General features: G+C 43.2%; 6 non-coding genes and 1 pseudogene across 6 annotated transcripts; 3 read left to right on the top strand and 4 right to left on the bottom strand.

Annotated features, from left to right (window-relative positions):
- Positions 1–2,103: 2,103 nt before the first annotated feature.
- Positions 2,104–2,280, bottom strand: LOC115058287 (uncharacterized; annotated as a pseudogene).
- A 2,725-nt stretch (positions 2,281–5,005) lies between these two features.
- On the top strand, positions 5,006–5,077 carry trnap-ugg (transfer RNA proline (anticodon UGG)). The gene has a single exon. It is a non-coding gene; the product is annotated as a tRNA-Pro (tRNA).
- Positions 5,078–8,198: 3,121 nt separating this feature from the next.
- Positions 8,199–8,270, top strand: trnap-cgg (transfer RNA proline (anticodon CGG)). Its single transcript has one exon. It is a non-coding gene; the product is annotated as a tRNA-Pro (tRNA).
- A 2,553-nt stretch (positions 8,271–10,823) lies between these two features.
- trnat-ugu (transfer RNA threonine (anticodon UGU)) lies at positions 10,824–10,897 on the top strand. The gene has a single exon. It is a non-coding gene; the product is annotated as a tRNA-Thr (tRNA).
- Positions 10,898–11,492: 595 nt separating this feature from the next.
- On the bottom strand, positions 11,493–11,565 carry trnak-uuu (transfer RNA lysine (anticodon UUU)). Its single transcript has one exon. It is a non-coding gene; the product is annotated as a tRNA-Lys (tRNA).
- Positions 11,566–12,368: 803 nt separating this feature from the next.
- trnal-uaa (transfer RNA leucine (anticodon UAA)) lies at positions 12,369–12,479 on the bottom strand. The gene is made up of 2 exons: positions 12,442–12,479; positions 12,369–12,414 (listed from the first exon to the last, which is right to left on the bottom strand). It is a non-coding gene; the product is annotated as a tRNA-Leu (tRNA).
- A 991-nt stretch (positions 12,480–13,470) lies between these two features.
- Positions 13,471–13,542, bottom strand: trnag-ucc (transfer RNA glycine (anticodon UCC)). Its single transcript has one exon. It is a non-coding gene; the product is annotated as a tRNA-Gly (tRNA).
- Between the last annotated feature and the right edge of the window lie 654 nt (positions 13,543–14,196).

The raw sequence follows: 14,196 nt of genomic DNA, 5'->3' as shown, positions 1-14,196 counted from the left end.
TTGTCACCGACAGACTCGCCGCCGCCTCCCGGGAGATCTTAGCGGCCGTGGACAGAATGGTAGCCGGATATGAGGAGGAGGCTTCGGGCTTCAGGCAGGAGATCGACCGGCAGAGGAGCCAGCTGGAGCTGCTGCAGCCCCGAGTCCTGATCCACAAAACGGGTCGGTTGTTTTTATGAGTGAGAAAGGCTGAGGACTGTATTTGGCAGATGTAGAATGAAGCAGCTGGAGGAATAACTGTGTTCATATTGTAGCTAATAAAGAGGATTCATTATTGAATTGTTTCTTCCAGATGTTCAGCAGCTGATGGTGAAAAAAGAGGTGCCTCCTGAGTTCACCTCCAGTCCGGATCTGGAGGATTCAGAGAGTCCAGTCCTTAAACAGGAACAGGAGGAGGACCAGGTACCAGGACTGGAGACCAGGAACCCTGTGAGGCCGTTTCAGGTGAAGAGTGAGGATGAAGAGATGAATGAACCGGCCAGGAGCTGTGATCCACAGAGTCCTCTTCAACCAGATCCAGATCCAGAGGAAGAGGTCTCAGACTCCTCTGATACTGAAATCAGTGAGAATGATTCTAATGAAACCAGAGTGGCCCAGTCAGATGTGAAAATACATGAAGGTGATGCAAATGTTAGAAAATGTGACAGTAATGAAAAACCCATCAGCTGCTCTGAGTGTGGGAAAACGTTTAAAAAAAAGTTGTGTCTGAAGACTCACATGAAGAAACAGCACATGCAAGTTCACTCAGAAGAGAGACCGTTTGGCCGCTCATTTTGTGGCAAAAGATATAAGCGACGAGATTATCTTCAATCACACATGAAGGTCCACACAGAAGAGAAACCCTTCAGTTGTGCCATTTGTGGGAAAAGATTTAAAGTAAAGGGAAGCCTTAAAAAACACATGGTAGTCCACACAGAAGTGAGACCCTTCAGCTGTGATGTTTGTGGGAAAAAATTTAAACTGAAGGTACAACTAAGAAGACACATGATTATCCATACAGAAGAGAAACCCTTCGGCTGTGATGTTTGTGGGAAAAGCTTTCAACTAAAGGGAATGCTTAAAGCACATATGGCAGTCCACACAGATGAGAGACCCTTCAGCTGTGATGTTTGTGGGAAAAGATTTAAACTAAAGACAGCCCTTAACAGACACATGACGATCCATACAGAAGAGAAACCCTTCAGCTGTGATGTTTATGGGAAAAGATTTAAACCAAAGAAAAGCCTTAAAGTACACATGGGGATCCATACAGAAGAGAAACTGTTTGGTTGTGACGACTATAAAGAGAAAGACCGAAGCGGCTGACTGCAGGATCTTTGCTGGTTGACCAAAAGTAAACTAACTTTTCTTTGCTGTTGTCCTATATGTGTCCTCACTCATTTGTGAGGACACATATAGGACATATATGTCACTGACCCAAAGTCAGTGACATATATACCAAAAAAAGGTTTTGTAAAAAATTTAAATAAGAGGAACAAAAAAGGTTGATTTTTGCTCTACTAACTCTCATCTGTATAGAAACATGTTGTGTTTAGATTTTTCATTGGTATCTGCAATTATGTGACAATGTTTTGTATTATGCCTAAAATCATCACATGGCGTGACATGAAAATAGTATAAACTGAAAATGGATTAAACCTGTAAGTTACTCACTTTATCAAAGTGATTTATCAGAACTAAACTGTGATCCATTATAGTTTTGTGAAAATTAATTAAATTTGAGTATTATTTTCTAAATCATCGCTCAAAGTGAGACCTATGCCGTCAGTCTTTCAACATATTTTCTACTTATTGTGACATACTTTGCTATAAAGTTCTAAAAATATTTGTCACTCTGTGATACTGTTTTCTATGTATTCCATGAATGTTTTCAGATTTTATCATTCATAAAGGTATGATATTTTCACATGTAGCAGACTCTGTCTGGCAGAAATGAGATCCACAGGCCACAGTAAGGTCACAGGGATGCTCTGGTACCAAAGAGAGCTCATAAAAATATCACTTGACCAGAAAACAGGAACCAAATGAATGTCTAACAGCAACAAACTCCCACCAAACACCAACAAACTTTCTGTGCATCTTTGCGCGCACGCGCTTTATCCATTTGAGTGGACCGTTCCTGGAGATACTGCAATACCAGGTCGATGCGTGGAGTGGACGGAGCAAGCCCCTATTCCATCTCCCTGTTCCAAAATCTATTTAATATATGGTCCCCGGGTAGGGGACGTATCAGATATTAAACTGAAAACAACCACCGACATGTTATTTTCAGAAAGTTACGTTGTAGAGCAAAGAAAATGTCTCTTCTTGGTCACCTGTAAAACTTCACATATTTGTCCATGCGGAGCAGTGAAATGGTCCATAGACGGTCCAAAGATATCATTGAAACATGTTAACCAGAGAGTGTTAAAAGAACTGAGCTTCTAGACCCAACCACTAAATTCTCATTATTAACTAAAGAAGTGCCCCGTGTGAGGCTCGAACTCACGACCTTCAGATTATGAGACTGCCGCGCTGCCTACTGCGCCAACGAGGCCTCGAACAGAGGGGCCAACAAAAGGACCCCAGGGCCATTGGGCACAAACCGGACAACACAAACAGAGCACAGTGGCACAGAGCCACCAGTTAGGGTCCTGCCTCACAGCGGCGAGGCCGGCTCCCCCCGACCACACACGCCCGGACGGGGCCAGCCACAGCACGGTATTTCCAGTATTTTGATGTTGGTTAAAAAGGTACTTTGCATTTTAAACATCACAGTGGAATAGCTGAAAAAGGGAATACTTTACTTCTAAAATATAATACTCCTGTTAGCCAGCAGCACCTTCACAAATAGTTCCGGAAATTTCTAATCAAGACAGGGAAACTTACATCAGCCATGTTGTTTCTCCAACATTTACAACAAGGCACTGCTGGGATTTGAACCTGTTTACTAGACCAGCTAAGCTACAGCACCAGGAAACTAGATCCCCAGAGCAGGTCAGCTCCAGAACCTTCCTGCTGCTGGATGTATCCTGTGATGTGTGTTGGCAGACTCACTCCACAGCCCCTGTGATGCAATCGGTCAGCGTGCAGGACATATAAGACAGTAACCTGCAGAGTGATGCCTCAGCTGGAGCAGCTGGCTGACCTTCTGTCAGTCTGTGGATTACTCCTGGAATAAACTTTGCAACAGAGTGCAGCAAAAAAAATAAAAAATAAAAAAAAAATCTGTGTGTCACAAAGGTTCGAATGAGGTCAAACACTCCTCCCACTTTTTCTCATGACCTCCACCATAGATGCACACTGTTAATGAGGCTCCAAAGACAATCATGGTCGTGCCAGATACCTTTGATTTCTGCAGACAGAAGAAAGAACCAAACTGGGCGAGGAGCCAAGCAGGCATCCTGAAATTTCTCTCTTTTGTGCAGTCAGGATGTCCGAGCAATCTCAGACTGTCCATGTTTTACCAGCAGCCCTACGAGTGAGTCTGCCTTTTTCTTTGTCCTCAGTAAAATAAACTCGTTCATTGATGGGGCAAGCTGGAATTTTCTATAAAGTATTCCACGTAGGAGTTCAAACGAACTTTGAGTCTCTCCCTGAACTCTGAGTTGACTTACTCTGAGTATCTGGTTCCAGAACAGCTGATCTTAGTTGGTTCAATCAACTCTGATTATGTTCAGCTTGAGTTGCACACGTGCACAACCTCTATCAAGGCCATCATCTATGGAGTCCTGTCACCACGACAACCGAGAAAAAAAAAGATCCAGTTATTTCAACCCAGTGGAGTCGGAGGTCTTCATGCAGGCACATGGAGAGGATGAGCAAATGTTTCGCCGAAAATGTAACACCGCTGAAATCCTTTCACTGTTTCACTGAAGTCCACAGCAGTCTGCTCAGTTTTTTAGTATTGTGACATCATCAGGTGATGGATCAAAGGCAGCACCTCTTCAGACTCACACTTCACTTCAAACCTTTGAGGAAGTGGGACACAATTCTGAGGAGCACAAAAGTTCACTGAGAGACAGACTCAGAGTTTCTGAGTTTCTGAGTTTCTCTGCAGTTTGTCTCTGAAACCACGTCTGTGTCGGTGAACACTTGTATGTTTCAGGAGGGGGAGGGGGGTTTGGCCATGTGGAATTTGTTTGGGCAGGTCACAAGTTTTTCACAGATTTGAGTTTAAATGGAGGAACCAGACACCTGAAACACCTCCTGTGTGGAGAAACTGTCAGGGTTTGGATGAAAGATACACTGTTTGGTTCTGAGCTGATCATTAATAATCAATGAATGATCAATAATCTTCACAGATGTTCTGAATGGTGACAGTGAGGCAGCCTTTGTGTTTACATCTGAATCAAATTTGATTTTGGACATTCTTCAAAGCAGCTTCAAAGGAGGAGTTTCATTCTGTGAGTACTGTGACATCATCAGGTGATGTATCAAAGGCAGCAGCTCTTCAGACTCACACATCACTTCAAACCTTTGAGGAAGGTCATCCTGCATTCAAACCCAGCAGAGCTTCACTCTCAGTGGAGTTCCTGCTCATCACTGAAACAAACTGATGAAAACCATCACTTCCTGTATTACAGCGTTTACCTGCAGTATCTGGATAAGAGGAACAGTAATTTAGTGGTTGGTGCTGTGTTTAGCAGAAGGAAATTTGGTGACTGACAGGTTTTTCACGGAAGACAAACTTTGGTAAGAGTCATAACAGCGTGTGACATGTTCTCTCCTCTTTTCCTTTAGACTCCATACAGGCTGTTAACGATGACTTTTTTTGTGTGTTTTTTGTTCTAAATGTGTGTTCAGCATCTGAAGTGCTGCCAGTTTCTCTGCAGTTTGTCTCTGAAACCACGTCTGTGTCGTGTGCTCTTCATAGTTGTGTGTCAATTTCTCAAAGGTTTGATGTCGGTATGCACAATGTATCAGCTGATGCTGGTAATTCTGTAACATATCAGCATCAGTCCGATGAGTAAAACTGCCAATATCAACAACCAATGTTTATTTCTGTGTGGAGGGCCTCCTCAATGGTTCGTTGGTCTAGGGGTATGATTCTCGCTTTGGGTGCGAGAGGTCCCGGGTTCAAATCCTGGACGAGCCCTTCATATGACATGTCCAATGATCTGTCCCCCTTCTGCTGTGGACATTTTACCTCCTTCACTTTCCAGCAAAACATTTCCAATATTATTTTTTTAAACATTGATTCAATGTGGTCCTTAACCTGCAATATGCCCTTTAAGGTAACATTTGTGACTTTCTAACTACTTTCTAAACCCTCCACCCTCCATATCATTGATAAAACTTGCTGACTTTTGGTTTTTTTTTTTATATATATTGTTCAAAATAAACTGAAATAAAATCAAATGGTGATGTGTGTCCATCTAAAATAATGGGAAATAGTGATGTGAAATGTGATGTGAAGAAATTAAATGGATCATCAGAAAAACACGCCCTGTTGCACCACAGAGTATGTGAGCGTTTACCAAAAGGGCAAACGGATGGAAACTCTTGGAAACGCACAACTGTAGGAATTGAAACGAAGCAAAACATATTAAATGACCAAAATAAAGATTTGAAGAAGGAAATACACATAACAGTCTGTGTTTTTTGTCAATTTTTTGGAGGATTTTTTGCAGTTCCTCATCAGAGACTGGCAGCTGGACACACATGTCAGGATGGCTCAGTGGTCTTTTGGAGCCCACTGAGAGACGTGCTGTGTTTAATCTACTTTCTCTTATCCAGCATACATCGACCAACAATGACTGCTAGTCATTGGTGAACCAACATGAAACTAGCTGAGGTTTAAATAGTGTAACTACAGCTGCTGGTCATTCAGTCTCTGTGGGGCAATGAGCCAGTGTGTTTGGCTGCTAACTGAAAGGATGGTGGACAGGAACCTGCAGAGAGATGCTGAGGTTGTGAGTTCAAGCCTCAGCTGGAGCATCTGGCAGTCTGTGGATTACTCCTGGAATGAACTTAATAAACTTTGCACCAGAGTGTAGCAGAAAAGAATTCTGTGAAGTGTGCACACTGTTAATGAAGCTCCAAAGACAGGTTTTTCTTAATCAATATCACACTAAATAAAGGCAATAAAGGTTAAATAAATAAAGGTTGCAGACCTTTTTTCCCGGCCGTTGCAGTTTAACTGTGTGTCTACAATTTTACTTGAGATTGTGTAGATCTCATGCCAATGGTGTCAAAATCCTCCAGCTACAGAGCTGTAACCCGTCTTCACCGCAGCTGTACATCTGTTACTCCAATCTCTCCAATCTGCCTTTCACCTTCCCACCTTTCACTGTCTCACTGGGTGAAAAATGAGGTGTGCATCATTTTAATGCCATACAAGTCCTGGTGCTGATGGCTCATTGGGGTAGGAGTGTGATTCTTGCTTAGGGTGTGAGAGGTGCTGGGTTCAAATTTCAGATAAGTTCATCTGTGTCCTCACAGTGATCATGGCTGCTGATGTGTCTGCTGGTGGGTGTGTTGATCAGTATGTGGGGAGTGTTCATTAGCCAATCAATGACCAGTGTCGGCTGGAACATGTCACACGCTGTTATGACTCTTCCCAAAGTTTGTCTTCTGTGAGAAGCTGTCAGTCACCAAATTTCCTTCTGCTAAACACAGCACCAACCACTAAATTACTGTTCCTCTTATCCAGATACTGCAGGTAAAAGCTGTAATACAGGAAGTGATGGTTTGTTTCAGTGATGAGCAGGAACTCCACTGAGAGTGAAGCTCTGCTGGGTTTGAATGCAGGATGACCTTCCTCAAAGGTTTGAAGTGATGTGTGAGTCTGAAGAGCTGCTGCCTTTGATACCTTTGATGGCTTCGTTGGTCACATTTGCTCCCTTTGTGTCTGACAGAGATCCTGAACCTTCACATTGCTGGATGTACTGTGATGTGTGTTGGCCAATTCATTTCAAATGTTTCTAAATCTGTCAGAAGGTCATTTCCCATCTGTGTTCTTTGATCTTATGGTTAACACTGTGGACTTTGAATCCAGTCATCTGAGTTCAAATCTCAGTGGAACCTCTGCCATCTGATTCAGTGTGATAGTGATTAAGAATAACACCCAAAATAGATGCTCACCGACCTCTGTGGTTAGGTAAAGGCCCAAAGAGGATGTAGATCAGTGGTAGACGTTCATCAAAACAAAAGGCCACTCAAAGCAGAACCACTGCTCAGTCTAACATTCAGACAACAAATTGACAACAAACATGACGAGGTGGCCGACGACTCTCTCCTTCATTGCTGATAGATACATTAATGTGAGCAGTTAACTATCCGTCTATTCACACACAGTCCAGGTCGCTGCATGCTGAGGTGGCAGAGTGTTTAAGGTGATGGACTGCTAATCTACTGTATCCTGTGTGTGGGTTCACATCTCATTGTCTTCTGTGTTCAGCTGTCCATGTTGCAGCCTGCTATTCTAGGTAGAGTAATCCTAAACGTCTGACTTCAGGTCCATATATCAATCAAACCTGTTGAAGTTTAATTCAAAGGTTATCTGGATGTGTTGTATCTGCTTTCAGAGTTGTTGTCAGGTCATTAAGATTAAATAAGGAGCTTACAACTCCAATACCAGTTAGTCAGAAAAATATGATGAGTCATTCTTAAAGAAACAGGCTGAATGATGTAAGTGCTGCTTGAATAACTCACTTTCCAGCTAAAGTCATGTTTCATAATGTAAAGGAATTCAGTGTGTGTGTGTGTGTAACCACTCGGCCACCTCATCATGTTTGTTGTCACCTGAAGATGTGATAGTTGTGTCTATCCTCAGCTGGGACTTGAACATAATCTCAACACTGAAGTGAGTTGGTTTTGGAAACTCGTGAGATGGTCTGACCAGACTGGAGCTGGTTAACTGACATGTCAACTTTTCAATAGATCGAAGGAGGCAGACTGGGTACTCGGCACTAAAACAACAGTTGAAATCTGCTTTACTTCCACTGCAGAGGAAAACTGCTGGGGGTTAAAACAAGCAAGGTTAATACTGAAGATCTTCCCTCTTCAGCAAGTGCAGCTGAAAAATGTTTTCCCTGACGGCAAATTGAACCCTGGCCGCGGTGGTGAAAGCGCCGAATCCTAGCCACTAGACCACCAGGGAGCGTGTGGGCACCAAATGTTGTAGCGCATGATCAATGCTCTTTGTGAGATTTTTGATGACCGAAACGTTCTCCCCCTCAGAACATTTTAAATTCCATAAATCTGCTGCTGTACAAGGCTCGTTGGTCTAGGGGTATGATTCTCGCTTCGGGTGCGAGAGGTCCAGGGTTCAAATCCCGGACGAGCCCGTTGTCATGTTGCATAGCACAGTAAGACAGCAAAGTTTAAGGTGGAGTCAGGGACATATTAGAACATAACAGTGCAGAAGAAGGAAGGGAGTTGATATATTTAGACTTCTTCATTTTTAAATTGCAAAACTTGCTTAAGCTAAACTCTCCATTTAAACTCAAATCTGTGAAAAACAACAACATGCCCAAACAAATTCCGCATGGCCAAATCCACCAGGGCTTGCATTAACCGAGAATTCTCCGTCATTGGAGCAGTGGAAGAGTGCTGGGCCCAAAACCCAGAGGTGGATGATGGAAACCATCCTCTGCTCAGGCAGTGATCAAATAATAAACAATGTTCTACGAAAAGGGCAATCACCAAATTTCCATCTGCTCAACACAGCCACAACAACTAGTTCACTTGTTTTTTTATCATTTCATTTTCCCTCAGCAGGCCTTCTTCTGCTGCGTTGCCGTTATTTTGGCCTCCATGTGCGATCTTCATCCTCTTTGGCATGATGTTTGTGTTTGTCAGTGTGCTTCGCTGTAGTCCTCCTGTGCATGTACTGTGATGTGACTCTGTCTGACAGCTGGTATTTACATGGAATTATGGGGAGCCAATGACATCACAGTCACTTCAAAGGCAACTGAATCATTTCAAAGGCGATGGAATCTTGTCCCAGTAATGTCTTATAGAGCAGAAGACAGATCTTATCTTCTACCCACGTTCATTATTCTAATTGACCACTAGTGTGCAGTTACAGTCTATTGGTGTAACACATCATGGATTCTAGGTCTCCCACATGAATGCCTTTTATACCAGGTATTGCTGCTTGAAGCTGAAATGAGAGTGAAAAAAATATGCAGGAAATTTCAAGATGTTAAGTCCCTTCACCTGTAATACACCACTGACCAATCAAGAAGGAACTGGAACCCTCAGTCTTCTGATCCAAAGACAGAGGCCTTGTCCTTTAGGCCACGTGATCTCTGCACGTGGCCCTTTTTAATGTGCTGTTGTTAGTTTATCATCTGATCTTGTAATATTTCATGGCTTCAACATTCATCAGGATGAAGGCAGCATCGAGCACCAGAGGTCAGTGTTGGCCATGACCTGAGATCACATCAACCTTCTGTGGAGGAGATCTGGAAAATCCAGCTTGGGAAGTGCCCTTTGACTTTGTTATGGCTTTGGCTCTCTGACTTTGTTCTTTCAGGAGAAAAACTGATCAGTCAGATGGGGCGACAGGAACATGAACATGAGTCCTAAATATCTCTTTGCTTCAACATTCATCAGGATGTAGGAAGGGATCTGGAAAAGGTAAAGTCCTGTTCAGTCAATGCCTCACTGTGTTCTTCTTTCTGCAAAGTGGAATCAATAAAGTTTTGTTTCAACACGTCATCGTTTAAATGTTGGTTGTATTTTGCATTTGTCAGCTGAATCCACAGTCAGTGAAATGATGAAGTAAATCCAGGAAAGGAAATAAATCCAGTTCACTGAAGCGTGCTGGGCCCATAACCCAGAGGTCGATGGATCAAAACCATCCTCTGCTATCCTAACACACTGGATGTCTCATCATCTAGCTGGAAGATGTCAGGAGATTTTAAGCAGCACTGATTAACAGGAAAACAGTCATTTATCACTTTCTCCAGTAATGTGTAACAGGAACTGGTCAACTTGTCTCTGTGGCGCAATCGGTCAGCGCGTTCGGCTGTTAACTGAAAGGATGGTGGTTCGAGCCCACCCAGGGAGGTACTTTATTTTAACCCCTTGCGGACAGGATTTTTGTCTGTCATGTGGAAGACTGGGATTTCGATTCCCTGAGGGGCTTTGTCGATCTGACAGTAAGCTCTGGGTGTTGGCGTCCAGCAGGGCTGTGCTTTCTGTCCAATTCTGTTAGTGATGTTCATGGACAGGATTATGGGAAGCCGTGGTGAGGAGGGGTTCCAGGTCAGTATCTGGAGGATTTTGCAGATGATGTGCTCCTTTCGGCACCATCAGCCTGAGAACGACAGCACTCATTGGATCGGTTCACAGCTGAGTGTGAAGCAGCAGTGGAGCAGTGGAAGAGTGCTGGGCCCAAAACCCACCTCTGCTGAGGCAGTGATGCAAATAACAAACTATATTGATCAAAGTTTACTGCCTTTACTGCCACTACATGTTGATGTGACCACAGTTGCACTGCCCTTTTCCTCTACTTTGGTTAAATGTAGAACCATTAAATATAGTTTGAGAGTTTGTGAGGTTGGATGCTGCACGCTGACTGGTTGTGTGTCCAGGATGCTTCAAGGACATCTCTTTGCCATTCTCCGCTCCAAACATTTGGACACAGCTTTCCATCTGAGCTGCAGAAAGAACAAGAACAGTCACCACACAAGAATTTCAAAATAAAAGTCAATTTAGATTATTTTATTTGTATTTTTATCTCAGATGTAGCAAAGGGAAACAATGATGTCAATAAGGGTCTTTCCCATTTTCCCATTAACCTACATTAAAACAAGCCACTTTACCATCAACCTCAACTGCATTTTACACATTGCACTTCCATCACCAGATCCTCTGATGTCCTTCAGCGTGATGCTGTGGCTTAGCTGGTGAAAGCGCCTGTCTTGTAAACAGGAGATCCTGGGTTCAAATCCCAGCAGTACCTTGTTCACTTTCTTGATGGTGTAGATAAAAAAAGGTTTTTCCTTTTCCTGGCTGGACAATCAGGTGTGAGGTGCCATATTTCATCCTGAACAGGAAATGCCAGCTGTGTGCCGTACTTATGCTACTTTGTTCTTTGTTTACATCTGAATCACATGTGATTTTGGAAATTCTTCAAAGCAGCTTACAGCAGAGTTTCCAGCAGAGTGGTGTAGCGCGGTTATGGGCCCATAACCTAGAGGTTGATGAATCAAAACAATCCTCTGCTAACAAACTTTTAGAAACAGCTAGCTGTTCGCGATCTGTGGTTGGTTATATTTGAAAATGGCGTCATTACAACCGTAACAATGCTCCACTGCCACTCCACCAATCAAATCAGATTTATTTGTATAGTGCCAAATCACAACAACATTACATCAATCATTTTTACATAAAGAGCAGCTAGCATTAACTTTTCTGTTTCCTCACTAGAGACTGGCAGCTGGACACACGTGTCAGGATGGCTGAGTGGTCTCATGGTTTCATTATTTCATAGATCAGTGTCACCTATCACTGCTGTGGAGTCTATAATGTGAACCACTAAAGGGAAGAAGCTGCATCGCCTGAACAGGGACTTGAACCCTGGACCCTCAGATTAAAAGTCTGATGCTCTACCGACTGAGCTACTCAGGCTTCTCAGTTCCTGCCACAAACCACTTTTCTTTCAACTCTCCGGCTGTGAGGTGTGTTTGGGGACAAAGGTATTTTGGTCGACTTTTGCCTCGTAAACAGGACATCCTGCATTCAAACCCCACCAGTGGTTCACTTTCAGTGGAGTTCCTGCTCCACTGAGGAGAAATAGTAATTTAATGGTTGTTGCGTAGACAGAAATTTGGTGATTGACCGCTTTGCCCAGGAGACAAACTTTGGTAAGAGTCATGATGGTCAGCAACTGATATTGGCAAAATGATACAAGCACTCGTCCGGGATTTGAACTCCCGACCTCTTGCACCGTAAGCATTCAAACCCCAGCAGTGCTGTGGTTCATACTTTACAGTTTGTTTTCAGTCAGACCTGCTGATCTGCTCCTCTTATGCTCCTCGTTAATATCGTGGACAGTATCTCTGCCTGTCACACAGAAGACTTCAAACCTTCAAACTGCTGATGCACCGATATGAAATTTTTTATGAAATGTTGTTTTTTATCAATATCTGTTAAAAGTATTTTCACTGACCAGGAAACGAACCCGGGCCGCGGCGGTATAGTATACTCCTTTGATACTTTGATACTCCACAGCATGAGCCACAAAGCTACTGATGCTTCACTTTACAAGATACTACAAATAACAAAACCAGCCAACCTCACACAGCTCCATATCATCAACTGCTGTCCATTTCTACCACAGGGAGCCACAGGCTTTAGAGTTTTCAGTCCTAACCCTTGATTGTCAAGTAATCATATTCCCATTTTATGCAGATTTTTCATCCACAAAAAGTTGTCAGGAGTGGGGTTCGAACCCACGCCTCTATTCAGAGACCAGAATTCCCCGCTTCACAGGAAGTAGTGTAACTTAGGTCTGGCGCCTTAGACCACTCGGCCATCCTGACATGTGTCCAGCTGCCAGTCTCTGATGAGGAAACAGAAAAGTTAATGCTAGCTCATCCTTTCTTTATGGACTACAAAGATCTGTCTTCAAAAAATTCAAAAACACCCACAAATAATCATTCCTGTATTACAACTTTCACCTGAGTGGAGCAGATGGAAATTCAGTTGACTGCTTTGTACAGGAGATAAACTTTGGTAAGATTCATGATATTGGCAACATAACACGAAGGGCTCGTCGGGGATTTGAATCTGGGATCTCTTGCACTCTTAGCAAGAATCATACCCCTAGAACAACGAGCCATTAGCTCCAACTACACACTTTTTCTGAAGGGGAGAACTTTCAGGTCATCAAAGATCTCACACAGAGCATAGATCATACACTTCAACATTTATAATGCAGTCAGAGAACCAAATCTGCAGGACAACCACAAGAAATGACAGAAAAACCACCAATCAGGACTATTCATCAACAACAGGATGATGTTCCCTCTGTTCCTCAAAGGGACTTCACCAAGATTGAAACCTGCCATGTCCAGCTGTCTCTGATCACTAACATCATTGGCTGGATCTCATATCAATCAGATATTTCTTTATTTGGACCATGTGCTTTGACCATCAGGGGACAGTTTGTTCTGTAACATTGCTGGATGTAACATTGCAAGGATGGTGGTTTGAGCCCACCCAGGGACGTGCTTTGTCTTATCCACTGGAACTTTAGTCGACACATGGAAGATTTGATCTGGAGAAGGTGTATGACCGGGTTCACAGGGATGTTCTGGAGTATGGAGCCATCCCATCACTACATGACAATAAGCTTCCCTTTCCCTGAGACAACTACAGGGTGTAACAGATGTACAGCTGTGGTGAGGACGGGTTACAGGTCTGTAGCTGGAGGACTTTGGCACCATCGGCCTGAGATCAACAGGATTTTGGGATCTCAGGAAGGAAAACAAACGTAAAACACAAAGTTAAACTGTAGACACACAGATAAACTGCAACGGCCGGGAATCGAACCCTGGTCAACTGCTTGGAAGGCAGCTATGCTCACCACTATACCACCATTGCATGGAAATTGCCAAAATCAGAGCCCTTTTGTATGACTCAGAGTTTATTGAACCTCCTAATTGGAATACCCTGCAGGTGCATGATAACATATTTATGTCATGGGGTCAGTAAAGAAAGGCATTTTCCCTGACTGGGAATTGAACTCAGGCTGCACAACCATTTTTATGGACTGAATTTCCATCAAAGGCTCACATGCTGAATTAGAACGCTGTCAGTGGAAAGAATAGTTTAGCTCTGACTTTCACATCCGGTGCCAGAAGATGCATCTGTGAGGGTCCCGACTGAGACCTAAGGTGCATGATAAGTATAATCAATGACCTGTATTCAAAGCCATTTTCCCTGTCACCCACATGTATACTCAGGTAAAGTATGATATAATTACTCACCCTGGCTTCAGTGAGAATGTGGTCAAACTTCATTGCAACAGCCATGCGCCCCCTCTTTGCAGGGAGGATTCTGGGGGTCAAGGGTGTATCTGTTGTCCATTGCAACACAGACAGATACAGACAAAAAAAATAAACAAACAAAATGATCCAGACAAACAGTTGGACAAACAAACATGTTTGTTAAAAATGTTCTAATATGTTTATGACGCCACCGTAAACATTACTGTCTTAGTGTATGATAAATGTGGTGGGAAACATGTTGAACTCA

This window comes from Echeneis naucrates, chromosome 2, assembly GCF_900963305.1.
Source record: "Echeneis naucrates chromosome 2, fEcheNa1.1, whole genome shotgun sequence".
NCBI classification, from domain to species: domain Eukaryota; kingdom Metazoa; phylum Chordata; class Actinopteri; order Carangiformes; family Echeneidae; genus Echeneis; species Echeneis naucrates.
This window is presented reverse-complemented; position numbering and strand designations above follow the sequence as displayed.